Raw genomic sequence first — 26,714 nt, forward strand, 5'->3', positions numbered from 1 at the left:
TCATTTTCAATTGAATGTTAGCCATCTCTAAAGATTCTGATGGCATTTCCAGCAAATTTAAACGTTGAGCTATTACTCTCATTATCGTCCATTTCCTCGTGGATGGCGGCAGTGGAGCTCCAGCTGGTCTGCTAATTCCAGCAACTTTGCCTTAATCACTTTTTGCAAAAATCTGAAGTCACTTCTTCCAACCCCAGAAAACTCTTGATGACTCAAAGAGCCATTGCTATCCCAAACACTATTTCCTGATGAAGGGCTGATGTCCAAAACATTGATTCTCCTACTCCTCATATGCTGCCTGACCTGCTGTGCTTTTCCAGCATCACATTCTCGTCTCTGATCTCCAGTATCTGTAGTCCTCACTTTCTCCAAGCACTGTCTAAACCAATTAAATTCAACACTCGGAATAAAAGACACTTATACTTTCCACCTGCTGCCTTTGAGTCCAACAAACCAAATCCCAAATCAGAACTACAGAATAAATTCTGCAAACAGCCCCCAGTCTGTTATGGAAAAGGCCAGATGCCCTCCAAAGATTTCAAGAAAGTAGCCCGGACACTAACTTTGCTAGTTGTTTTTAAACGGGTCTAACGAAGATATCCTTGGAGGGATGCAGCTGGACAAACCAGTAATTTTAAACGAACAGTGTGATTTACAAAATTGCTGAATGATACACAAACAAAAGAGAACAGAATACTACATAACTTAAAAATCTGGAAACACAACAGGTTATACCAAGTTAATGATGGTGTTTCCAACATTTACAACAATCCCCATAAATACGCTTTGGCACAAAAGGTAAAATCAAACACAGGGTCTTACAGGAGAGATGTGAGAGAGAGAGTACCAGCATGGACTGACTTCTTTGGGTTCAGCAGCTTTTTTAGCTGTCTGACTGCTTTCAGTCAATAGCCAGAAGCCAAAAACCAAATCAAACCAGAGAAAAATCTGGATTAGTGGTGCTGGAAGAGCACAGCAGTTCAGGCAGCATCCAAGGAGCAACAAAATCGACGTTTCGGGCAAAAGCCCTTCATCAGGAAGGGCTTTTGCTGCAATGTCGATTTCGCTGCTCCTTGGATGCTGCCTGAACTGCTGTGCTCTTCCAGCACCACTAAACCAGAATCTGGTTTCCAGCATCTGCAGTCATTGTTTTTACCAAACCAGAGAAAAGCTGAGCTGGGAAAACTGAGCCACTCCCCTTTCGTTATACAAGTGTTCTTTTTAAAAATGTGGAAGATTTTTGCCAGAGGCATTACCTGTTAGCTATAATCAAAATGGGCCCTCAAACCCATCAACTTCGAATTCTCAGAGCCTGTGTCTTTTACAAGCTTGTTAAAGGAGCAGCAGCATCATATCAGACTGGTTGAAGAAGTAAAAGCCCATTGGATACTGGGTAATGTGTTGAATTGGCTAGTCACAGGAAAGAAAGGATAATGGTCAACGGTGGCCATTGTGAATGGAAAGTTGATTCAAGTGGTGCTCTGCATGGCTCAGTGTTGGGACCTCAGCTGTTTGTTTTATACATTAATGATTTGGAGTTGAATATGGTGGGCAGATTTGTGAAATTTGTGGACGACACAAAAATTAACAGTATAGAGGATAGCTGTAAGCTCCAAAACTATATAGATGGTTTGGTGGAGTGGGCAGGAAAGTGGCAGATGGAGTTCAGCTCTGATAAGTGTCAGGGAATGCATTTTGGGAAGTCAGATAATAAATGGAAATAGACAATAAATGGGAATATACTGAGGGGGGCAGATGAAGTGAGAGATCTTAGTGTTCAAATGCACAGGTCCCTAAAGATAGATGGGGTTGTAAAGAAGGCACATGGAATGCTCTCCTTCTTTGGCGGAGTTTAATACAAAAATAAGGAAATAACAATGAAACTGTATGAGGCATAGGTGGCGACAACAGCAGTATTGTGTGCCGTCGGCTCACCACATGACAGGAAGGACGTCATTGCTGTGGAGAGAGTGCAGAGGAGATTTACTAGAATGTTGCCAGGGCTGGTGAATTGTAGCTATCAGGAGAGATTGGAGAGTTTGGGGTTGTATTCCTTGGAACAGAGGTGCCATGATTAAGGAATACAAGGCGACCCCGTATCCACGGGTCCGATAATTGCAGTTTTACTTACCCACAGTTAACCGTGGTCCAAGGATATAAAAGGGAATGTTCCAGAACCAGGGACCAGGAGGCTGCCAGGAAGGTATATTTCCCATTTAAATTAATGGTTTTGCAACTATCTGCGGTTTTGCGTTTCTGCTGTAGGTCGTGGAACATGTACCCCAAGGGTACTGGGGTCTACAGTACTAAATAGTGAGCTTCCTGATGAAGGAGCAGCAGTCCAAAATCGTGAACTTCCGTATAAACCTGTTGAACTATAACCTGGTGTTGTGTGATTTTTTTTTAAAAAACTAACTAGTGAGAGGGAGACATTAGACAGGAGGAACCTGTTTACTTTGGCAGAGAGTTCAAAAACCAGCGATCATGGATTCAAGCTCAGTGGTTATAGAATTAGATAATATGAGGAAAAATTTTTTTTTAAATGGAGAGAGTGGTGGGTATCTGGAATTCGCTGCCTGATTTGGTGGTGCAGGCAGAGACCTTACATTTTCTTTTAAACAAAATTTCCCTGGAACTGCACCTCAAGTGTTGTAAACTGCAAGGTTACAAGCTGTGGCAGGAAGGTGGGATGAGAAAGGGCACCTGGGTGTGTTGGCATTGGCATGGACAGAATGCCACACCCCCACCCCACTGATGCTGTATTATTTTTATAATTGTCTAGTTATCAATGAGACCAGACCAGTCAATGTTGTGAGAATACATAAATATATTTACCATATACTGAAAGTTACAGTTTTATAACTACACTCTCATATTCACCGAGCAGGAACTGACAGGCATAGATCAATAACTAAACTCACATATCCACATACCCACTTGCATCACGTGGCCCCATTCATGGAGCCGTATGGGTATTGTTTAGTTTCTGAATCTCACTCAACTGGTATGAAAATTATAAGAAGAAATCGACAAGGAGCAGCTTAGAGCAGGAGTGGAATCAGACCTGTGGTTCTGTTTAAATTTCTGGCTTTAAACAAAAAAATCCTAATGTTCATTAACTGAATGTTACATTGATGTTGCCAATCACAACTGATATTGATTTACAGGAAGTATCTCTTTTGTCTTCCTCCAGGCAAGTACTCAAAGGACCAAGACAATGTAATATTCCCTCGGTACAGAGCCAAGTGTGACCAGCTGCTTCGAACAAACAGCAGGTATGTTACTGCTGTCAGAGTGAAGAACATCCTTTCCACAGTCACAGAGTGGATTGAGTCAGGTTCACATTGAGCTCCATTTCCAGAGAGATATATTAAAACCAAGAGTCAAACACCACCAAGGAAACAGAATTTTATATTTTAATCTACATTATCAATGCATGCTACCCATTTCCTATCAATTTGAATGAATCCTCATCCAAAATATACACTGCATTAAATCTGAACTCGAACAGTACAGCACAGGAATGGATCCTTCAGCGTATGATGTTGTGCCAAACTTGACACCAAATGAAGTTAGTCCCTTCTGCCTGCCCTTGATCCATATCCCTCCATTTCTTGCATGTTAATTTGCTTATGTTTCAGTCCCTTCAATACCTTTATTGTATCTGCCTCCATCACCCACCCCTGGCAGTGCGTTCCACTCCTAACACTCGTTAGGTTAAAAGAAACTGCACCTTAGGTCTCCTTTGAACTTTCACCTTATATGCATGCCCCTTAGTTTTAGACATTTCAATTTTTGCAAAAAGATTCTGACCATCAACCTTAACCATGCATCTCAATTTTATAGACTTCTGGATATAGGTTTGCTGGCTGAACTGGAAGGTTTATTTTCACATGTTTCATCACCACACGAGATAACATCATCAGTGAGCCTCCGGATGAATCACTGGTGGTATTCCAATCGAAAATCCATCAACAAATACATTGCCTTGGATCCAATTTACCACCCCCAGAGAAAATGAACAGGAAATGACATCACCAACCCAAAGAAACCTAAACACATAAATAGAAAGCGGGCCGTACCACCAGTGATTCATCCGGAGGCTCACTGATGATGTTATCTCCTGGGATGGATGTGTTGTCCCAGTCGAAGTGGTGTCCTTCCTCATCTTTATGAGAAGATACTTGTGAGAGTGGATCATGTCTTTTTGTGGCGAGTTATGGCTAGTTTTCTGCCTGTTTGTCCAATATAGTGGACACATAAATAGAAAGCAGGCCATACCACCAGTGCTTCATCTGGAGGCTCATTGATATTGGGACCTAGTATGGTGACAAAACATCTGAAAACTGACCTCCCAGCTCAGTGAGAAAACCTGGATCCAGAACATCAACTTGAGCTACAACGCTTCTCAAAATGTTACAGTCTTCTATTGAGTCAACCTTCAGCCTCTGCTACTCAGAAGAAACCTACCCAGGTTTTTTCAGCTTCTCTTTATAGCTCATACCCTCCAGACAACATTCTGACAAACCTCTTCTGCACCCTCTCTGAATCTTCCACGTCCTTCTTGTAATGTGGCAACCACAACTGAAAAGTCACGCAACACCAGATTATAGTCCAGCAGGTTAATTTGGAAGTACTAGCTTTCAGAGCACTGCTCCTTCATCAGGTAGCTGTGAAACACGATCATGAGGCACAGAATTTATAGCAAAAGATTACAATGTCATGCAACTGAAATGATATATTGAACAAATCGGGATTGTTATGTCTTTCATCTTTTAGAATGGGTTGTGGGTTTCAGTTCATTAATATATACATCCTAGAACTTCTTTTAAGTCACATTCTCAAGATGATTTCAGGTTTTATTTTAAAAAGGGTGACATCTCAGCTCATATTGTATTAAAGGTGTGAGGTTAGAGTCTATCTGTATCCCAATCTTGAGTCAGACTGATTCTATTGCCAAAATAGGAATTTATAAAACATTACATGGATTGACTGCCTGTAGATTGTGCTCTTTTTGAGCAAAATAGAATGTATCTGCAAATATAATTCTGCAAATGCAAATTCACCCCATAGATGTGTGTGAGAGTGTGAGAGTGTGAGAACACATGCGAACGTGTGTGTGATGGTGTCAGCCTGTGAGAGGGTGTGCGCATAGGTGTGAGTGTGGGGGGTGTATGTATGTATGAGGGGAAGTGTGAGGATGAGAGAAGATCTGCATTAGTGTGTACGTGTGTGAGAGTAAGAAGTGTATAGTGGGACAGGAACCCAAGATCCCGATTTGAGGCTGTCCTCATGGGTTCTGAACTTTACTAAGGATACTTTTCACAATTAATAGAGGTTAACAAATAGACGATGCTGTTAGTTTGAACAACCATATATGAAGTAGATAGAGAGTGCAGATATTGAAGGAATCATTTCAGATATCAGTATCTGAGAAGGACAAAATTAATCTTTTGTCACAATACTCTAAGTATGATCTCACCAAAGTCATAGAAAGCTGCAATATGACACCCTGACCTTTGTACTCAATGTCCCAACCAATAAGGCAGGCATGCCAGACATCTTCTTCTAGATACCACCCTATCTACTTGCATGGCCACTTTCAGGGAGCTAGAGACTTGAACCCCAAGATCCTTCTGTACATCAGTGACCTTCGAAGTCCAGCCATTTACTGTATAATCTTCACTTAAAATTTGATCTCCCAAAGTCCAGCATCTTACACTTTACCAGATTAAACTCAATCTGCCATATTTCTTCAGGCCCTCTCCTGCTGTATCCTTTGACAAGCTTCTACACTACCCACAAGTCCACCAATCCTTATATCATCTGCATTTGGCAACGATAATTTTAATTTTACAGTCAATGGCCGATATGATTACTTTGGGCAACCGTATGTAAAAATAAATAGAGTACAAATTTATATTGGAAGAAACATTACAGCTCTCAGGAATTCAGAGCAACAGAATTAATCTTTTGTCATGTATATAGACACAGCAATCAAATAATATGAATTCCAAATGCACATTCTCTGTCAAAGCCTGACATAGAATGATCAGTGTGTAGGTACGTAACCAAATGTTGCACCCCCCCCCCCAATACACACACTCACAATCTCTATCTCTCTCTCTGGCTTACGAGGAGTTTTAAAACATACACCATCCTGACACCTGTTACAATATCTAACCGCCTTGCAGTTCCATTGATATTGCAAGTAACAGAAAATGTTACATTCAAATTATTTCAACCCACAGAACCTTTGTTACAATCAAGGCAAACAAAAAGCTGATACGATTAATTTGAACAACTATAAGTAGATGTTGAGTACAGATGTTGAAAGAAACATTTCAGCTATCAGTAACTGAGAATGACAATTAAACTTTTGTCACATACATAGACACAGCAATCAAATAATATGACTTCCAAAGGCATATTCTGTGTCAAAGCTTGACAGAGAGAATGATTAATGTGTAGGTACGTAACCACACATCCATTCCCCACCCCACACACACACTCACACCCTTTCTCTGACTTACGATGCGTTTCAAAAACATACACTATCCTGACACACGTTACAATGTCGAACAGTTCCATGCAGTTCCATTGACATTGGGAGTAACAGAAAATGTTACAAACAAAATGATTTATCCCCACAGATCTCTTGTCAGAGAGGCCTACAACACAGAATCAGGCCCTTCAAAACCTTTGAGTCTGCACTTATCAGAAACAACCAGCTAACAATTTTCATCCTGATCAGCTAGCATCCAGTTGCATAAATGTATCATGGTAGCAGAGGAGCTGCCATCCCCATCTTTATCACAACATCATTCTCCATTTCTTCAAATTGGAGCAGAGGAGTAGAAGACTTTGTTTTGTCTGTTTCAATCCAACCAGAAACAATTTTTTTAGATAATTATGTACTTCTTTGAAAATTAGTTGCAATTATCTACAAAGAGCTCTTCATTCCTCCTCCCCTCCCAAGGATATATCACAAAAAAAGCATGAAATCTGGCTGCAATTTTCACAATGCATCAATGGAATCTAATAACCACCCTTCAAAGCAGTGGAGAAAGGGGCAGAAAAAAGCCAAAATTGGTAGGTTTGTAGAACTGCTTGTTTTATTTTCAAGCAGAGCAAGAGAGTATTGATTATTTCATAAATTGCATTTGACAGTTTACATATTCTGCAGGGCATGACAAAAAATAAAATTCATTTCCTTTCCCCCGCCCTACTACAGAGTAACACAAGAGTACTTTTAAAGGTGCATCATCACACTACAGGGCAGGGTAATGTTCTGTCGACATCAGAAAAAAAGTTAATTAGCCAATAGTCTTTTCTGTACAAGGAACATTCTTGCCAGACAGTTCCAATGCAGTTGAATGTTTTGTCACTTAGTTGCAAATGGATTCAGTTTACATTGATTGTTAGTTCAGCAATGTTCAGAAAAGTACACCAACATGCACTGAAACAAAAACTAATGGCATTCTGAAAAGACAAACATTTTATATCATTACTGCTTGTTAGATTCTGCATATACAAGATTCCTACCTTGACTCTGAAGAACAGCACAGAATCCGCTCTGTTGCGGTGTGTTACATTTTCACTTGCACGTAATTCCTCCATGCACTAACAATTAAAGAACCTCAGCTGTTTCCCATTCACTACAGGAGACATGAATTCAGATACAGACTGGCAGCACCAGAGTAAACTCACTCTCACTCAGCCACTGGATGCTGAAAGGTAAAAAGAATAAAATTTGGCCTCAATTATTTCCAGATATGAATTGACTCTCAACATCACTGATCACAGCTGAGGATATGCAGTGCCCAGCAGCGCCTGATAAAGTCTACTATACCTGCACACACAATGTAACAATAATCTGAGACTGAAATGCAAAACAATTAAGCATCATTGAAAAGAGTTTATTTACAGAGTTTATGCAACACTCAGACACAAAACTACAACTGAACGTAAGTGAATGAGATCCAGTAAATTTCCAATTAACCCTCTCCAGAGCTTGAAGATCCTCCCTTAAAAAAAGTGCCCAGCACTGAACACAAATATGACCTGACCAATGATCTGTGATTGAGATTGTGGGAAACATCAAAACTAGCACTATAGTTACTAAAAGTAAGATGACAGCAGAACTGATGTCAATTTGTCCTTTCCATATAGACCCTGACAATGAGTCGATGAAGTTCACATTCCCAACAATTACTGCAGATCTGATGCATAAGAGAATGTCCTAGTACAGACACAATGGGCTGAATGTCTGCTTCTGAGCTGTACCATATCAGTGATTCTGATTTTGATGAGAAAGGAGATGACATGCTGTTTGTGTTGCATATTGGTATGAAAATTATCCGACAGAAATGGACTAACATGCAGAATAAAACTCTTTCACAAAAAAAACCAACAATGTCTAGGTACAAATTGAAACTAAATGTCTCAGTGATACCACAGATCCGAGACTCTCTCCTCAAACAGGAAATATGTGACCATAATTCAGAATGGTTCTCAGAATAAAGCAGTTTCCCTTCTGCCATCACCCTTTCTCCCCTCTCCCTCACCCATCCCCACAGTCAACTCAGAAATCACAAAATGCAGAAAAGATAAACAACTATCACAGAATGTATCACACAGACACAGAATATTACTGGCTTTCACTTTGATACACAAGAGTAGAACCTGACAAGTGCAGGCTGATAACTACACACTCATTCACGTTGCAGAAACAGACAAACAAATGATGATGACACCCTTACTGTGATGCATATGTGTCACTATCAGTCTCCATCAGTCAGTTTCTGTTAACTTAAGTCACATATTCACATTGCAGTAACTGTCAGGGACAGATTAATAACTACACTTATTGACAAACCTAAAACTGACAGGAACAGAACGATAACCACACTCCCAGTTTCACACAGTATAAACTGACAAGTATAGTCTGATAATGACATTCTCCTTCACAGAGCAGAATCTCACAGATACATACTGGTACCTGCACTGGTCACATTCACCAAACAGGATCTGGGAGGTAGAAATCGATAAATTCACATATTGACAAGGCAGAGATTGAGAGGCATAGATTGGTAACTGCATTCACATACTGATATAGGTGAAACGGACAGTACAGATTAATATTGACAGTCTCAATTCACAGAGTAGGAACAGACTTGTAAATACACTCACACATTCACATAATTGAAACGGACAGGTAGAATTGATAGTTACATGCACATAGAAGAAACTGACAAGTACACATTGATAAATACATTGGTTATATAAATGATTAGGAGTTGGGTGTTTAGGATATAATCTCTAAATTGCAGTTGATACTAACTTAGGGAGAAGAGTGAATTGTGAGGATGATGCTGAGTGACTTCACAGGGAGATTGACAAATTGGCCAAATAGGCAGAAATCTGGCAGATTAATTCCAATACAGACAGATGTTACATAATACATTTTGCTACCAGAAACACAAAGCAACAATGCAGGTTCAATGGTACATCTTTGAAGGAAGCACTGGAGCAGAGAGACCTCGGGGTTCACGTGTATCAATCTCTGAAGTTGGCTAGGCAAGCTGAAACCGTTGTGAAGACGGCTTCTAGGATCCTTGCCGATATAAATAGAGGAATTGAGTATAAATCTGAGGAAGTGATGTATACCCCTACAAATCATTGGTCAGATCACGTGTTTGGTTCTAGGCACTTTATTTAAGAAAGGATCTTCAAGCTTTGAAGAGGGTTCATTGGAGATTTACTAAAATGATAGCAGTAATGAAGGATTTTATGTACCAAGGAAGGATTAGTGACATCAGGCTTCTTCTCCTTGGAGCAGAGAAGGTTAAGCAGGGGACGGTACGGAGGTGTTCAAAATTATGAAGAATTTTGACAAATATTTTGTTACCACTAGTTGGTATGTCAACAACTAGGGGTCACAATTTCATGATTGTCAGCAAAAGAGCGAGGAGTGAGATGAGGAGAAATATCTTTACTCAGAGTTGTTAGGATTTGGATTGTGCAACCTGGGATCGTGGTGGAGGTAGATTCCATATGAGGTATAAAAATAGAGCTGGATATGTACTGGAAGTGATGAAATTAGAGGGCAATGAAGATAGGGCTGGAAAACAATCCTGCCTTGAATTATTTCCAGCTCACCACAATTTAAACAAAACATGCAAAGTACATTTAATTAATTGGCTCCTCTGCCTCAAGCCATTCGCAAGGAGATTAAATGGATATCATAAATTCTCAAATCTCTGCCATCAACAGTTAGATCGCGCTACAGCAGGATAAATTGACCCAGTGAGAGTTGTGGGAGAGACCATTATTCAGATGGTTTCTCAAGACAAGTCGATCTTTCAAATTGATATCTTGCTAGTGAATTGAGGCAAAGCCTCGCCTCGTCACACAAACGTGTCATTGCTATGTCTTCTCTTCCATTTCCTCCTTATTTGCTGGAAGATAGATTTGCTGTTGATCGATTTGTGAAGCTTCACAAGCTTTCTTCTGCGCTGTCTCACGATGTCCGTGGAAGGATGGCATAAGTGTTTCCCTCTTCCTCTCGACCTGGTTCCTCATCCCCTCCTGTATCTGTGTGCCTCAGGGTGGCGTATATGATGCAGGGTTGTGTATGTGATGCAAGATGGTTGCTGCTCCGCTTGGTCAGACTGAAACTAGGACAGCACAGAAATGTATTAAATAGGAGCAGGACCAAAATTAGTGTCATTGTGGACAGAGAATAATGGTACCTAAGAGAACAATGGAAATTTTATCAACTGGGCCAGTGGGTCAAGAAATGGCAGATGAAGTTTAACTTAGATAAACACGAGGTGTTGCATTTTGATAAGGCAAACCAGGGCAGGACTTATACAGTTAATAGTACAAGTCTGGGGAGTGTTTCCAAACAAACAGACTAGGGATGCAGGTAGATTGTTCCTTGTGTGTGGCATTGCAGTGAGACACAGTGGTGAAGGCGGCATTTGGCATGCTTGCCTTCATTGGTCAGAGCCACTGACAACAGGAGTTGGGGCATCATGTTGCAGTTGTACAGGATGTTGGTGAGGTCACTTTTAGAATACTGTGTACAGTTCTGGTCAGCCTGCTGTAGAAGGGATGTTCTTAAGCTGGAAAGGTTACAGAAAAGATTTACAAAGATGTTACTAAGATTGCTGGGTTTGAGTTATAAGGAGAAGCTGCATAAGCTGGAAGCTTTTCTCCGCTGGAGCATCAGAGGCTGGTGAGGTGACATGATGGAGGTTATAAAATCATGAGTGGCATAGATAAGGTAAATAGGTATTTGTGTCCAAAACTAATAGGCATAGGTTGAAGGTGAGGGGGAAAGATTCAAAAGCGATCTGAGAGGCAGATTTATCACACAGAGGGCAGTGAGTACATGGAATGAGCTGCGAGAGGAAGTGATAGAGGCAGGTACAATTACAACATTTAAAAGCAAAGGTACAGGGCCAAATGCAGACAAATGGGACTGGGTGAGTTTGGGAAACTTGGTAGGCATGGACGGGTTGGGCCGATGGGCCTGTTTCCATGCTGTATTGCTGTATGAAAATGGATGAGAATAACAAACTTTGACTGAAAGAACCAGTGTACAGGACGAGCTGTGAATATCTGAGGTCATTATCCAGACCAATTTCTCTCAGCAAAGCACATTATTGGAACAAGCTAAAACAAACTGACAAATGTTATTTCTCTGTACTCTGAACAGGATGTGGTCATTTCTGCCAAGGTGGGAAGTGGATGCACTTCCAAAATGTCCTTGAACCACTGACTTCTGGCTGAATAAGTCGAGTGAAGTGTTTGCAAAGGGTTAGGAGTCAAGTGCAGAGCCGACTAAGGAGGGCAGATTTCATTCCCTTAAGGAAAATCACAGACAGGAACAGGAGAAGGCCATTCGGCCTCTGGAGCCTGCTCAGCCATTCAATAGCATCATGACTGATGCCCCATTCCTCACGCTCACTTTCCTGCACTTAACATGAAACCCTCAATTCTCTGACTGATCAAGAATCTATCAATCCCAGCCTTAAACCTGCTCCCTGTCCCCACACACAGCTCTCTGTGGCAAGGAGTTCCAAAGACTCTCAACCCTCTGAGAGAAGAAATTCCTCCTCACCTCAGTCTTCAATTTTGAACCAGATGGTTGTTTGTTCCTGACAACAGTCATCATTAGAGTCTTAACTCCAGATCTGTTTCTGTTTAAAATCGAATTCCAAATCCACCACCTGCCACAGCAAGATTCACATTCACATCTGCAGGGCATCCTCTGGGGAGCTGAAAACATAGGATTTTACTTCCCCATTATTTCAGAAACTGAAAGTGAATCTCATCTAAATTGAGATTGGAATGAATTGCCCACACCATTGAGCTAAGTATTGATGTTGCCAGAATCTGTACAGTGTGGAAAGAGACCATTCAGCCCATCCAGTCTGTCCCAAGCCAGTGAAGAGCATCCCAAACAAACCCTGCTCCTACCCCCGTAACCTTGCATTAATTATGGCTATTCCCCTTAACCTGCACATCATAGAATCCTACAGTGTGGAAGCTAATCTTCCACACTGACCCTCTGAATAGAATCCCACCCAGATATACTGCCCTACCCCATCCATATAACCTTGCATTTCCCATGACTAACCTTCCTAGCCTGCATAACCCTTACACTATGGGCAACTTAGCATGGCCAATCCATCTAAACTGCACATCTTTGGACTTTGGGAGGAAACCGGAGCACCTGGAGAAAACCCATGCAGAGAAGGGGAGAATGTGCAAACTCCCAATAGACAGTCACCCAAGGCTGGAATTGTTCCTGAGTCCCTGGTACTGTGAGGCAGCAATGCTAGCCACTGTGCCACCCAATGTCTTTGCCACTGGCCATGCAGGTTGGTTAACTCAGTTGATTCTATAGTTGGCTTACAATGTATCGTCACACTGACAGCATGCAGTTCAACTGCTGCTCTGGTTGAGATTGCTGTGAATGATCATTCCCTGTGCCTTCGATGTGTTGCCCCTCAGGTTAAACCATAAAACAGTTGTTGCTTTTTCTTGCTGTTTATCACCCACACCTCTCTCTCCCTCTCTCTAATGTGAGAGAATGTTGACTTTACATTAACCACCAGCTATAAATATAACTTTGCTGATTAAAAATTAACTGCCCTCTTTTCACTGCAAAATAACTTGTGTTTCATTCCTGCAGCACAATTAGAGTGGCCGGTATAAATAAAAGACAAGATATTTTATTCTTTTTTTCTTCAAAAAACTCAATCAAGTTTGTGAGACATGATTTCCCACGCACAAAGCCATGTTGACTATCCTTACACAGTCCTTGCCTGTCCCTCAGGATTCCCTCCAACAACTTGTCTTCCACCGACGTCAGGCTCACTGGTCTATAGTTCTATGGCTTGTCCTCACCACCCTTCTTAAACAGTGGCACCACGTTAGCCAACCTCCAGTCTTCCGTCACCTCACCTGAGACTATCAATGATACAAATATCTCAGCAAGAGGCCCAGCAATCACTTCCCTAGCTTTCCACAGAGTTCTCGGATATACTTGGTCAGGTCCTGGGGATTTATCCACTTTTATGTATTTCAAGACATCCAGCACTACTTCTTCTGTAATATGGACATTTTGCAAGGTGTCACCATCTATTTCGCTACTTTCTATACATTCCATATCTTTTTCCACAGTTAACTCGTGGCAGATGACTAACTTGGCTGGATTTCTTTTTCCCACCTGATGGATAGCTCAAGGCCTGTAGGAGTGATCAGTCAAGTGCACACAGACCTGTCAATTAACTTTTCTTTCTTACGAATTATTGTCTTTCACTGTTATCTGTTTAATTAAGAACATGCAATGTTTTTGTAAACTTTTGTAGAAAGGAAGCCACTTTGTATCAGTAAATCGGAATAGCCTGGTGAGGCACTTGAAGAGCTGGTACCCTACTCTCCTAGGTTATTAGAACCTAGTTAGTTTAGCTTGTAAGTATCAGTGTTATGTCGTAACAGTGATGCTACTAATGATTAAAGAGGATGACTAAAATTAAACTAAACTGTCTGTAAGAGGCTTTTATTCCAGACTTCCAAAGAGTACAATCTCCGGGACGAACAAAGAGAGAGGATTTACAGGTCTGAGTCCACAAGGGATTCCCTGTGCCGTCTCAAATCTGTACTTTAACAGTCTCACAATCTTGATTGAGTTTTTTGAAAAAGTAACAAAGAGGATTGATGAGGGCAGAGCTGTAGATGTGGTCTATATGGAATTCAGTAAGGCATTCGAGTAAGGCATGGGAGACTGATTAGCAAGGTTAGATCTCACTGAATACAGGAAGAACTGAACATTTGGATACAGAACTGGCTCAAATGTAGAAGACAGAGGGTGGTGGTGGAGGGTTGATTTTCCTGACTGGAGTGCCACAAGGATCAGTGCTGGGTCCACTTTTCATCATTTAGATAAATGATTTGGATGTGAGCATAGTAGTTACATTGGATGTAGTTAGTAAGTTTGCAGATGACACCAAAATTGGAGGTGTAGTGGACAGCAAAGAAGGTTACCACAGATTACAAAAGGATCTTGATCAGATGGGCCAATGGGCTGAGAAGTGGCAGATGGAGTTTAATTTAGATAAATGTGAGGTGCTGCATTTGGGAAAGCAAATCTTAACAGGACTTGTACACTTAATGGTAAGGTCCTAGGGAGTGTAACTGAGTAAAGAGGCCTTGGAGTACAGGTCCATAGCTCCTTGAAAGTGGAGTCACAGGTAGATTGGATAGTGAAGAAGGCAATTGGTATGCTTTCTTTCATTGATCAGAGTAGTGAGTACTCTGGCAGCTCATTCTATACATGTACAATCCTCTGCATGAAAACGTTGCCCCTTAGCTCTCTTTTATATCTTTCCCCTCTCACCCTAAACCTATGCCCTCGAGTTCTGGACTCCCCGACCCCAGGGAAAAGACTTTGTCTATTTATCCTATCCATGCCCCTCATAATTTTGTAAACTTCTATAAGGTCACCCCTCAGCCTCCGACGGTCCAAGGAAAACAACCCCAACATGTTCAGCCTCTCCTTATAGCTCATATCCTCCAACCCTGGCAACATCCTTGTAAATCTTTTCTGAACCCTTTCAAGTTTCACAATATCTTTCCGATAGGAAGGAGACCAGAATTGCACACAATATTCCAACAGTGGCCTAACCAATGTCCTGTACAGCCGCAACATGATCTCCCAATTCCTGTACTCAATGCTCTGACCAATAATGGAAAACATACCAAACACCTTCTTCACTATCCTATCTCCCTGCAACTGCACTTTCAAGGAGCTATGAACTTGCACTCCAAGGTCTCTTTGTTCAGCGACACTCCCTAGGACCTTAACATGAAATGTATAAGTCCTGCTAAAATTTGCTTTCCCAAAATGCAGCACCTTGCATTTACCTGAATTAATCTCCATCTGCCACTTCCCAGCCCATTGGCCCATCTGGTTCAGATCCTGTTGTAATCTGAGATAATCCTCTTCGCTGTCCACTGCACCTCCAATTTTGGTGTCATCTGCAAACTTACTAACTGTACCCCTTATGCTCGCATCCAAATCATTTATGTAAATGACAAAAAGTAGAGGACCCAGCACCGACCCTTGTGGCACTCCACTGGTCACAGGCCTCCAAGTCTGAAAAACAACCCTCTTCTACCTTTGAGCCAGTTCTGTATCCAAATGGCTAGTTCCCCCTGTATTCCATGAGATCTAACCTTGCTAATTAGTCTCCCATGGGGAACCTTGTCAAACACCTTACTGAAGTCCATATAGATCACAACAACTGCTTTGCCTTCATCAATCTTCTTTGTTACTTCTTCAAAAAACTCAATCAAGTTTGAGAGACATGATTTCCCATGCACAAAGCCATTTTGACAATCCCGAATCAGTCCTTACCTTTCAAAATACATGTACATTCTTGTCCCTCAGGATTCCCTCCAACAACTTGCCCACCACTGAGGTCAGGCTCACCACTATACTCACCTGGCTTGCCTTGACTGCCCTTCTTAAACAGTGGCACCACGTTTGCCAACCTCCAGTCTTCCAGCACCTCCCCTGTGACTATCGATGAAACAAATATCTCAGTAAGAGGCCCACCCATCACTTCTCTAGCTTCCCACAGAGTTCTCGGGTACACCTGATCAGATCCTGGGGATTTATCCACCTATAACCATTTCAAGACATCCAGCACTTCCTCCTCTGTAATCTAGACATTTTGCAAGATGTCACCGTCTATTTCCCTACAGTCTATATCTTCCATATCCTTTTCCACAGTAAATACTGATGCAAAATATTCATTTAGTATCTTCCCCACTTTCAGTGGCTCCACACAAAGGCCGCCTTGCTGATCTTTGAGGGGCTCTATTCTCTCCCTAGTTACCCCTTTTGTCCTTAATATATTTGTAAAAACCCTTTGGATTCTCCTTAATTCTATTTGCCAAAGCTATCTCATGTCCCCTTTTTGCCCTCCTGATTTCCCTCCTAAGTATACTCCTACTTCCTTTAAAGTCTTCTAAGGATTCACTCGATCTATCCTGCCTATACCTGACATTTGCTTCCTTCTTTTTCTTAATCAAACCCTCAATTTCTTTAGTCATCCAGCATTCCCTATACCTACCAGCCTTCCCTTTCACCCTGACAGGAATATACTTTCTCTGGATTCTTGTTATCTCATTTCTGAAGGCTTCCCATTTGCCAGCCGTCCTCTTACCTGCGAACATCTGTCTCCAATCAGCTTTCGAAAGTTCTTGCCTATTACCGTCAAAATTGGCCTTTCTCCAATTTAGAACTTCAACTTTTAGATCTGATCTATCCTTTTCCATCACTATTTTAAAACAAATAAAATTATGGTCGCTGGCCCCAAAGTGCTCCCCCACTGACACCTCAGTCACCTGCCCTGCCTTACTTCCCAAGAGTAGGTCAAGGTTTGCACCTTCTCTAGTAGGTACATCCACATACTGAATCAGAAAATTGTCTTGTATGCACTTAAGGAATTCCTCTCCATCTAAACCCTTAACACTATGGCAGTCCCAGTCGATGTTTAGAAAGTTAAAATCCCCTACCATAACTTCCCTATTATTCTTACAGATAGCTGAGATCTCCTTACAAGTTTGTTTCTCAATTTCCCTCTGACTATTACGGGGGTCTATAATATTCTCAGTTCATCCAGCATTCCCTATACCTACCAGCCTTTCCTTTCACCCTAACAGGAATATACTTTCTCTGCACTCTCGTTATCTCATTTCTGAAGTCTTCCCATTTTCCAGCCATCCCTTTACCTGTGAACGTCTGCTCCCAGTCAACTTTTGAAAGTTCTTGCCTAATACCATCAAAATTGGCCTTCCTTTAATTTAGAACTTCAACTTTTAAATCTGGCCTGAACTCTTCCATCACTATTTCAAAACTAATAGAATTATGGTTGCTGGCCCCAAAGTGTTCCCCTACTGACACCTCAGTCACCTGCCCTTCCTTATTTCCCAAGAGTAGGTCAAGGTTTGTAACTTCTCTAGTCGGTACATCCATATACTGATTCAGAAAATTTTCTTGTACACACTTAACAAATTCCTCTCCATCTAAACCTTTAACACTATGGCAGTCCCAATCCAGGTCTGGAAAGTTGAAATCCCCTACCATAGACACCCTATTATTCTTACAGATAACTGAGATCTCCTGACAAGTTTGTTTCTTAATTTCCCTCTGACTATTAGGGGGGGTCTATAATTCAATCCCAATAAGGTGATCATCCCTTTCTTATTTCTCAGTTCCACCCAAATAACTTCCCTGGATGTATTTCTGGGCATATTCTCCCTCAGTACAGCTGTAATGCTATCCCTTATCAAAAACACCACTCCCCCTCCTCTCTCGCCTACCTTTCTGTCCTTCCTGTGGAATTTGTTTGCTGGAACATTAAGCTGCCAGTCCTGTCCATCCCTGAGCCATTTTTTGTAATTGCTTTGATATGCCTGTCCCATGTTCCTAACCATACCCTGAGTTCATCTGCCTTCCCTGTTGGACCGCTTGCATTGAAATAAATGCAGTTTAATTGATCAGTCTTACCTTGTTCTCTGCTTTGTCCCTGCCTGCCCTGACTGTTTAAATTGCTTCTGTTCTCAACTGAACCAGTCTCAGATTGATCTCTTTCCTCACTATCTCCCTGGGTCCCAACCCCCTACCTTACTAGTTTAAATCCTCCTGAGCATTTCTAGCAAATCTCCCTGCCAGTATATTAATCCCCTTCCAATTTAGGTGCAAACTGTCCTTCTTGTACTGGTCATGTCTACCCAAAAGAGTTTCCAATGGTCCACAAATGTGAATTCTTCTCCAACACACCAGCTCCTCAGCCTTGCATTCATCTATTCCTGCGCTCACTAGCTCATAGCATTGGGAGCAATCCAGATATTATTACTCTCAAGGACCTTTTTAAATTCCTGCCGAACTCTCGGTAATCTCCCTTCAGAGTCTCAACATTTTCCCTTCCTATCTCCCCCTTGAGAACATTGTGCACCATCTCAGAGACATCCTTGATCCTGGCACCAGGAAAGCAACACATCATTCTGATTTTTTGCTGCTTCCCACAGAAATATCTGTCTGTACCTCAGACCAGAAAGTCCCCTAACACAATCGATCTCTTGGAATCCGACATACCCCTCATTGCATTAGAGCCAGTCTTGATACCAGAAGTTTGGCTGTTCCCCTGAGAATCCATCACTCCCTACATTTTCCAAAACACCACACTTGTTTGAAATGGGGATAGCCACAGAAGACTCCTGCACTAACTGCCTACCACTCTTACCTTTCCTGGAGTTAATCCATCTCTGTGACTCTATCTGCGACATTTTCCTCTTCTTATAACTGCCATCCATCACATCTCCTTGCTCTTGTTCATTCCTCATTGCCTCTAACTGTCTCTCCAACCAATCCATTCAATCTGATAGGATTCGCAACCAACAGCATTTATTGCAGATATAATCCTCAGTAGCCCGTAAACTTTCCCTAAACACCCACATCCGACAAGAAGAGCATATCACTCTACAAAAGGGCATGTTTACTTCAATCAATAGACCCAGAAAATAGCAGTGCCATATTCCTCTACAAAACACTGTTCCAGGTTACATTAAATTTAAAATATAAGCCATAAGTATTAATCAAGAGACATATTTCAATAAAATATTGAATCAAGAAAGAATGGACTCTACTCGCTACTAAAGACTTACTGCAAGGCCACGCTTAAAATATCCACTTAGCTGTTTCTGTGCTGTGTACTCTCCCAAACAGGTTCCTCCAAGGTTAGTTGTGAATTTCAGTATTTGTTAATTTTCCCAGATGCACTCCGATGGCCAGCAATACATGAAGGGTGGTGGGGAATCTGGAACTCACAGCCTGTAAGGGTGGGGAGAAGCAGAAACACTCATCACATCAAAGGAAGATTTAGATGTGCACTCGGGATGCCAAGGCTATGGGCCATATACTGGGGAAATGGGATTAGAGAATAGTGGTTTCTGACCAGCACAGACTTGATGGGCCAATGGTCCTTTTTCAGCGCTGTAGACCTCTCGAAAACTATGACTAACTCACTTTGAGATTTGTAGTCTACATCCAAGATATCATCTAAAAGTAATGTACTTTTGTACATTTCATGTTCAGAGATGAGGGGTTTCTCATCGAAAGAGAGATACAGCAGTTTCGGCCAATACTCTCTGGAGTAGGAATGAGTAGAGATCTAACTGAGGGATGTAGGAGGCTAAAGGGGGTGGGATTGACAAAGGTGATGGAGAGAGGATATTTCCTCATGTGGGACAATTTAGAACGAGAGGGTGATTGTTTCAGGAGAAGGGGACGGGACAGATTGAAAACAGTGATGGTGAGGAATGGCTTCTCTCCAAGGGAGAGGGGGTGGGAATCTATGGGAATTCACCCTCAAGTGTGTGGGGACATGTCGACACACTGAATAAATTGAAGGAGGGGCCAGACAGTTTGTTCATCAGTGAGAGGTTAAAGGGAGTGGTGGCAGGAAATTGGAGTCAAGGCTGGGATGAGATCAGCCACATCCATATAGAATGAGGGAAGCAGGCTCCCGAGGGCTCCTATGTTGTGTTGGTCGTCCAGTTGCCTGAACACGTTTTAGTACGAGTGGCTCATAGCACATGCTCAGAAAGTTCTGAATCTGAGAGCATAAATTGTGCGATGCATCACATTCTATTATTCACTTAATAACCAACACCATAAGATATAGCAGCCATTTGGCCCATCAAGATTGCTCCGCCATTCTGTCATAGCTGATATGTTTCTTAACCCCATTCTCCTGCATTTTTTCTGTCACGGTCGATCCTCCTACTGATCAAGGACCCATCTATTAATGACAGCCGTCTGCAGTAATGAGTTCCATAGATTCCCCACTGTCTGGCTGAAGAAATTCCTCCTCACCTCAGTTCGAAAGGGAGTTCGCTTCACTCTGAGGCTGTGCCTTTGGGTCCTAGTCTCTCCTACTCATGGAAGCATCTTCTACATGTCCACTCTGTCTGGGCCGCTCAGTATTCTCCAACTTTCAATCAGATTCTCCCTCACTCTTCTAAACTCCATCAAGTTGAGAATCAAGAATCCTCAACCTCTCCTCACGCAACAAGTTCTTCATCTTGTAAACCCCCTCTGGACGCCCTTGAAGTTCAGCCAATCCTTCCCAAGATAGGGGCCCAAAACTGCTCCCAATGTTTCAAATGTGGAGTCTTACACAGCCTCAACAGTACATCCCCGCTCTTGTATTCTAACCATCTCAAAATTAATGCTAAATTACATTTGCCTTCCTAACTGCGAACTGAACCTGCCTGTTAACCTGAAGAGAATCCTGAGCTTGGACTCTCAAGTCCCTTTGTGCTTCAGATTTCTGAAAATTTTCTGAAACCAGTCTTGCTCTCTATTCTTCCTACTAAAGTACATAACTTCCCACTTTCCCACATTGTATTTTAGCTGCCATTTCATTGCACACTCTCCTACCTGGTCCAAACCCTTCTGCAGCCTCTCCACTTTCTTAACACTACCTGTCCTTCCACCTATCTTTGTATCATCAAAGAAACACTCATGACAATGAAATGGTAATGCTCCTCATGTGCATAATGCTAGACCCAAAGCAAATGGCTCCTTGCCCCAAAGACCAAGGCCAGAAGGGGCCACTCTCAGACATTAAGCTGTTGTACTGGGGCAAACAACAGATTGATGTCCATGAGCCTAAAATTTAGGCATCCCCTCAAAACAAGATGAAAGATAAAGCAATTAGCCATCAATATAACTTTCCCTCTTCCAATTCACATTACCCTGTTGGTAATTTAGTTGACAAAGATGGAACATATCTGTGATTTAGATGATTGCAAACACTACTGATTATTAATAAATTCAAATGATGTAAAAAGATTCAAAAAGCTTGGCAGGCCTTCGCTTTATGCAATAAGCAAGGGAAACACTAGCGATGTTTAAAAGTGGCTGCGTTTTTTGAGAGTCAAGGTAAACTAAAGAAAATCTCCACTTTCACTGAACCAGAAATGTTATAAAAGTATATATGCTGTATCCTTTCTTAGTTTTGAGATGGTTAAAACATGGTATGCCAAACTGCTATCTGGTTTGGAGTCATCTATAATCAAAAAACAAAAATCAAAGTGTACCGAAAGGTTAGAGATCAGAATGTTAGAACAACAACAAACGATAACTCAAAATTAAATATAGAGTGATGTATAAGATCAAAGCCCCAACCCAGCTGGAATACAAACCTAAGCTCTTGGCTATATATCGACCTTTTCCAAGCAGTTCACAAACCAGGTGACTCAATAACATCGAATGTGTATTTTGCATCAACATTCACTACAAAGTTGGCACCTACCCTCCCAGAAAAAGCTCACATTGGGAAAGTGAAGGCCCCTGGGGTAATTTACAATTTTTTGTATTATTAATCACTCATGGCACATGGGCATCACCCACTGGACCCAGTGTTTATTGCCCAACTCATCCCTAGTTGCCCCCTTGAGAAGGTAGGGATGAGCTGCTTTCTTGTACTGCTGCAGTCCATGTGTTGTAGACAGGCACGAATTCACTCCCTCAGGGCAATGCGAGGATTTTAACCCAATGACACTGAAGGAACAGTGGTATGTTTCCAAGTCATGACACTGAGTGGCCCAGAGGGGAACCTGTAGAGGGTGGGTGTGCCCATGTACCTGTCGCACTTGTCCTTCTAAATAGAAGTGGTTGTGGGTTTTGAAGGTGTTGCCCGAGGATCTTTAGTGTATTTCTGCAGTACATCTTGTTGATGGTACACACTGCTGCTACTGAGCATGGGAAGTCGAGGGAGTGGATGCTTGTGGATGTGGTTCTAATCGAGCTGCTCGAGTGTTGTTGAGACTGCAATCATCCAGGCAAGTGGGGAGCATTCCATCACACTCCTGACTTGAGACTGAGATACTTGGAATGGCTTAATCAGGGAATATTCTGACCATATATATCCCTCTAAGGAAAAACGGAATGAAATCATGAAAAATTAATATAGTTCTGTCTTCCTCAGATGGATCCCAGGGTCTACCCTACAAATTACAAATTGAGTTATACCAATCGCACAAAGCCTCCCTCAGATATATGGAAAGCCTTTGATTTTCAGCCATTTAATAATAATTCTCAGAGTACGCCCCCTTATTCAAGCATCTCAAGGTTTGTAAACGAAATGAATAGTTGCCATTGTGTGCCCGTGTTCTTTACTGAATAGTATACGGCTCCAGCACAGCTCAAAGCTAAAATATCAAAAGAAAAAATGGAAAGTTGTCTTCAACAGTAAACAGTCAGTCCCCAGGTGGCAAATAATATCAGTCCCTGCTGAGTTTCTCCAACAACTACTGTGTTTCTTTTTATTTCTGTCATTCATTGCCTAAAGAAAGCCAATTGAATGCTGGCCTTTATATTGAACGATCTGGCGTACAAGGATGCAGAAAGGATGTTGCAGTTATACAAAACCCTGGTTAGACCCCACTTGGAGCAGATCTTAGCACCACTCCTGAAGAAGGATAGATTGGCCTCGGTTAGGGTAACCTAACCCCTGAAGCCCTGGTATGGGAGTTGACAACACTAATTAAGATTAGATTAGATTACTTACAGTGTGGAAACAGGTCCTTCGGCCCAACAAGTCCACACCGCCCCGCCGAAGCGCAACCCACCCATACCCCTACATTTACCCCTTACCTAACACTACGGGCAATTTAGCATGGCCATCTTTGGACTGTGGGAGGAAACCGGAGCACCCAGAGGAAACCCACGCAGACACGGGGAGAACGTGCAAACTCCACACAGTCAGTCGCCTGAGGCGGGAATTGAACCTGGGTCTCTGGCGCTGTGAGGCAGCAGTGCTAACCACTGTGCCACTGTGCCGCCCAATTAAGTCTGTTGTGTCCAGAATTTACAGGGTTTATGGATGATCTGATCAAAGATATTAACAGAAAAGGACAGGGTGGAAAAATTGAAAGTGTTTCCACTGGTTGGGGTTCCTAGAACTAGGGAGGGCATTACCAGAGAATTTGGGCCAGACTGTTCAGGAGAGATGCTAGGAAGTATTACTACACACAAAAAGGCTGGGAGAGATTTGGAACTCTCTTCCACAAACAGCAGGCATTGCTAGATCAGTTGTTAGTTTTAAATCTGACAGATTTTTTTTTTGTTGTTCAGCGAAGTTATTAAGTGGAATAGGGCCCAAAGGCAGGTCTATAGAGTCAGGTCACAGATCAGCCATTGAATGGTGGAACCGGCTCAAGGGGCTGAATGGCCTCCTCCTGCTCCTTGATATCAATATTCCACATTAATAAATGATGGAACACACACCCCACCCCCATCCCCTGCAGTTACAAAGTGGCATTTCCACAAACCGGAGCAATTAGTGATTTCAAACAGGAACTGAAAGTCCAATTTTTATTTTATTTTCACACATTCCAGATCCCCACCATCCTCTAGGTGAAACAATCCTCAAATCTCTCTCTAAACATCTTACCCTTCACTTTGAAATGATGCAACACCCCACCCCGCCTTGCTTACCCTTTGACTAAGGGAAACAGCTGCTTCCTGTCCACCTCCTTCATAATAGAGTAATAGAATCACACAGCAAGGAAACAGCCCCTTCGGTCCAACTAGTCCATGCCATCCATAATTGAAACTTTATTGCTGGAACAGCACAGCAGGTCAGGCAGCATCCAGGGAACAGGAGATTCGACGTTTCGGGCACAGGCCCTTCTTCAGGAATCCTCCTGCTCCTTGATATCAATATTCCACATTAATAAATGATGGAACACACACCCCACCCCCATCCCCTGCAGTTACAACTGATTCCTGAAGAAGGGCCTGTGCCCGAAACGTCGAATCTCCTGTTCCCTGGATGCTGCCTGACCTGCTGTGCTGTTCCAGCAATAAAGTTTCAACTTTGATCTCCAGCATCTGCAGACCTCACTTTCTCCATGCCATCCATAATCTCAAACTAAACTAGTCCCACGTGTTTGCCTTCTAGAATGACATTAAAAATCACATAGCACCTGGTTTATAGTCTAACAGGTATATTTGGAGGTACAAACTGTGATGTGTTGTGATTTTTTTAAACAACTTTTTTGTCTACCGCAGTCCAACACTGTCACCTCCACTTCTTGAATGAATTCAGTCCTTGAGGTAAGGGTAAACCCACAATACTATTCGGGAGAACCAGAATTTTGATCCGCCAATTCTTTGAAATGTAGTTCCATGTCCAATTCTCTCCATCACTGAAACTCTCCAGCCCCCAAAGCAACATCCTGTTAAATCTCCCTTTGCACACTCCCCCAGTACTATCATATTGCTCCGATAATGTGGTTTGAATAGAGTTACTTTGAAACTCACCAATCACTGACACGGCGAGGAATTTGCTGTTCAGGAGAGATACTCCCTCCTGGTTAGAAACAGCACAGTCCTAATTGCCCTCTTAACTATTGCTGATGTTGATGATTGTGTGTACGGTTTGACTGTGGTTCGAGTATTCACAGTAAATCTTCTCACCATCCTTGTCGGAAATATTTTGAATTGGGGTCGAACCAAGCAGTGCAAGGGAGGTGCTGTCTCCCTCCACTACCTCGTTTCCAGAGTGGGCAGTCAGCTCTCGGACTGACTAAACCAAACTGTTAGGCACTTTTCTAAGGCAGGAATTGTTGTTGTGTTCAGCACAAACAATACTCCCACTATACACGCAGAGGGAGTTATAGAGACACTTGGGGAGAGACAGAGAGGTTGGAAGAAACAAAGAGATATAGACATACAGAGGGACATAGGTTAGAAAGAAACATTGTCATAAAGAGACACAAGATCACAGAGTCATCGAGATTAGTCGACCTCGTCAGAGAGTTAAAGCAAGTCATGGACAGTCAAACAGTTACAGAGAGAGAGAGAGACCTCGCGGTTTGTACAAGATGCCTCACTGGGAGGGGAATCTCTCCTGTCCCCCTCCACCCCCCAATAACCACCATCCTGACCCTCGGGAACGGGACATGTTGACACAGTCCGCTGTCCCTCGGCGCTTTTCCTTCCCGCGTGGCCCCGGCGCCATTTTAGCTTCAGGCCCCGCGCGAGATGGCGGTTAACGGCCGCCTCGTGCCCCAAGTGACCGTTAGCAGCTGCTTCAGGGGAAAGGCTCTTTAAAGGGACAACCCTTTCAGGAGAGAGAAACAACAGGGTCGGCTCCGGGACTCGCCAAACTCAATAATAATGACAAATACACTCACAGACAGAGAGGTGGGAGTGAACAAGAAATTGTGCGGCGGCACATCAAGACCAAAGGCCACTCTCCCGAAGGACGGCTGCCCCGGACTCGAAACGTTGACTCCGCTTTCTCTCTGTCTGTCTCTGGACAGATGCTGCCAGGCCTGAAGCACAAACAAGGTCCTCGGGGGTGAGTCCGAGTTCAGGATCTTATTAAGGTTCGGTTGGTAGATGGATGACAGTGTGGAGGGTATGCAATGGGATTAGAAGAATAGAGGCGGAGACTGTTTCCTAAAATGGGGAAAGGTTTCGGAAATCTGAAGCACAAAGGGAGTTGGGAGTCCGAGTTCAGGATTCTCTTCAGGTTAACAGGCAGGTTCAGTTGGCAGTTAGGAAGGCAAATGTAATGTTAGCATTCATTTCGGGAGGGTTAGAATACAAGAGCAGGGATGTACTGCTGAGGCTGTATAAGGCTCTGGTCAGACCACATTTGGGACATTGTGAGTAGTTTTGGGCCCCCTATCTTAGGAAGGATGTGCTGAACTTGGAGGGGATCCAGAGGGAGTTTACAAGAAAGATCCCAGGGATTAAGCACTTGTCATTAGAGGAAAGGTTGAGGACTCTTGAGTCTGGACTCGATGGAGTATAGAAGTATATGGGAGAATCTGATTGAAACTTCGAGAACGCTGAAAGGCCCAGATGGAGTGGACATGGAAATGTTTCCATGAGTAGGAGAGGTGAGAATGCAAAGGTACAGCCTCAGCGTGAAGGGACGTCCCTTTAGAACTGAGATGAGAAGGATTTTCTTCTGCTAGACACAAGGGAATCTGTGGAACTCATTGCTGCAAAAGGCTGTGGAACCCAAGTCATTGAGTGTGTTTAAGACAGAGATGGATAATTTCTTGTTTTGTATGGGGATCAAGAATTACAGGAGATTGCACAA

The 26,714-nt window shown here is 42.5% G+C and overlaps 2 long non-coding RNA genes across 2 annotated transcripts; one reads left to right on the forward strand and one right to left on the reverse strand.

Annotated features, from left to right (window-relative positions):
• The first annotated feature begins 1,980 nt into the window (after positions 1-1,980).
• On the forward strand, positions 1,981-14,044 carry LOC148135392 (uncharacterized). The gene is made up of 3 exons (XR_015755166.1): positions 1,981-2,203; positions 3,194-3,275; positions 13,699-14,044. It is a non-coding gene; the product is annotated as an uncharacterized LOC148135392 (long non-coding RNA).
• LOC148135393 (uncharacterized) lies at positions 7,004-25,956 on the reverse strand. The gene is made up of 4 exons (XR_015755163.1): positions 25,795-25,956; positions 19,252-19,417; positions 12,131-12,288; positions 7,004-10,679 (listed from the first exon to the last, which is right to left on the reverse strand). It is a non-coding gene; the product is annotated as an uncharacterized LOC148135393 (long non-coding RNA).
• Between the last annotated feature and the right edge of the window lie 758 nt (positions 25,957-26,714).

Source organism: Chiloscyllium plagiosum, unplaced genomic scaffold (genome assembly GCF_037043375.1).
Source record: "Chiloscyllium plagiosum isolate Xiang-an unplaced genomic scaffold, Cpla_swu_hap1 HiC_scaffold_49, whole genome shotgun sequence".
Taxonomy (NCBI): domain Eukaryota; kingdom Metazoa; phylum Chordata; class Chondrichthyes; order Orectolobiformes; family Hemiscylliidae; genus Chiloscyllium; species Chiloscyllium plagiosum.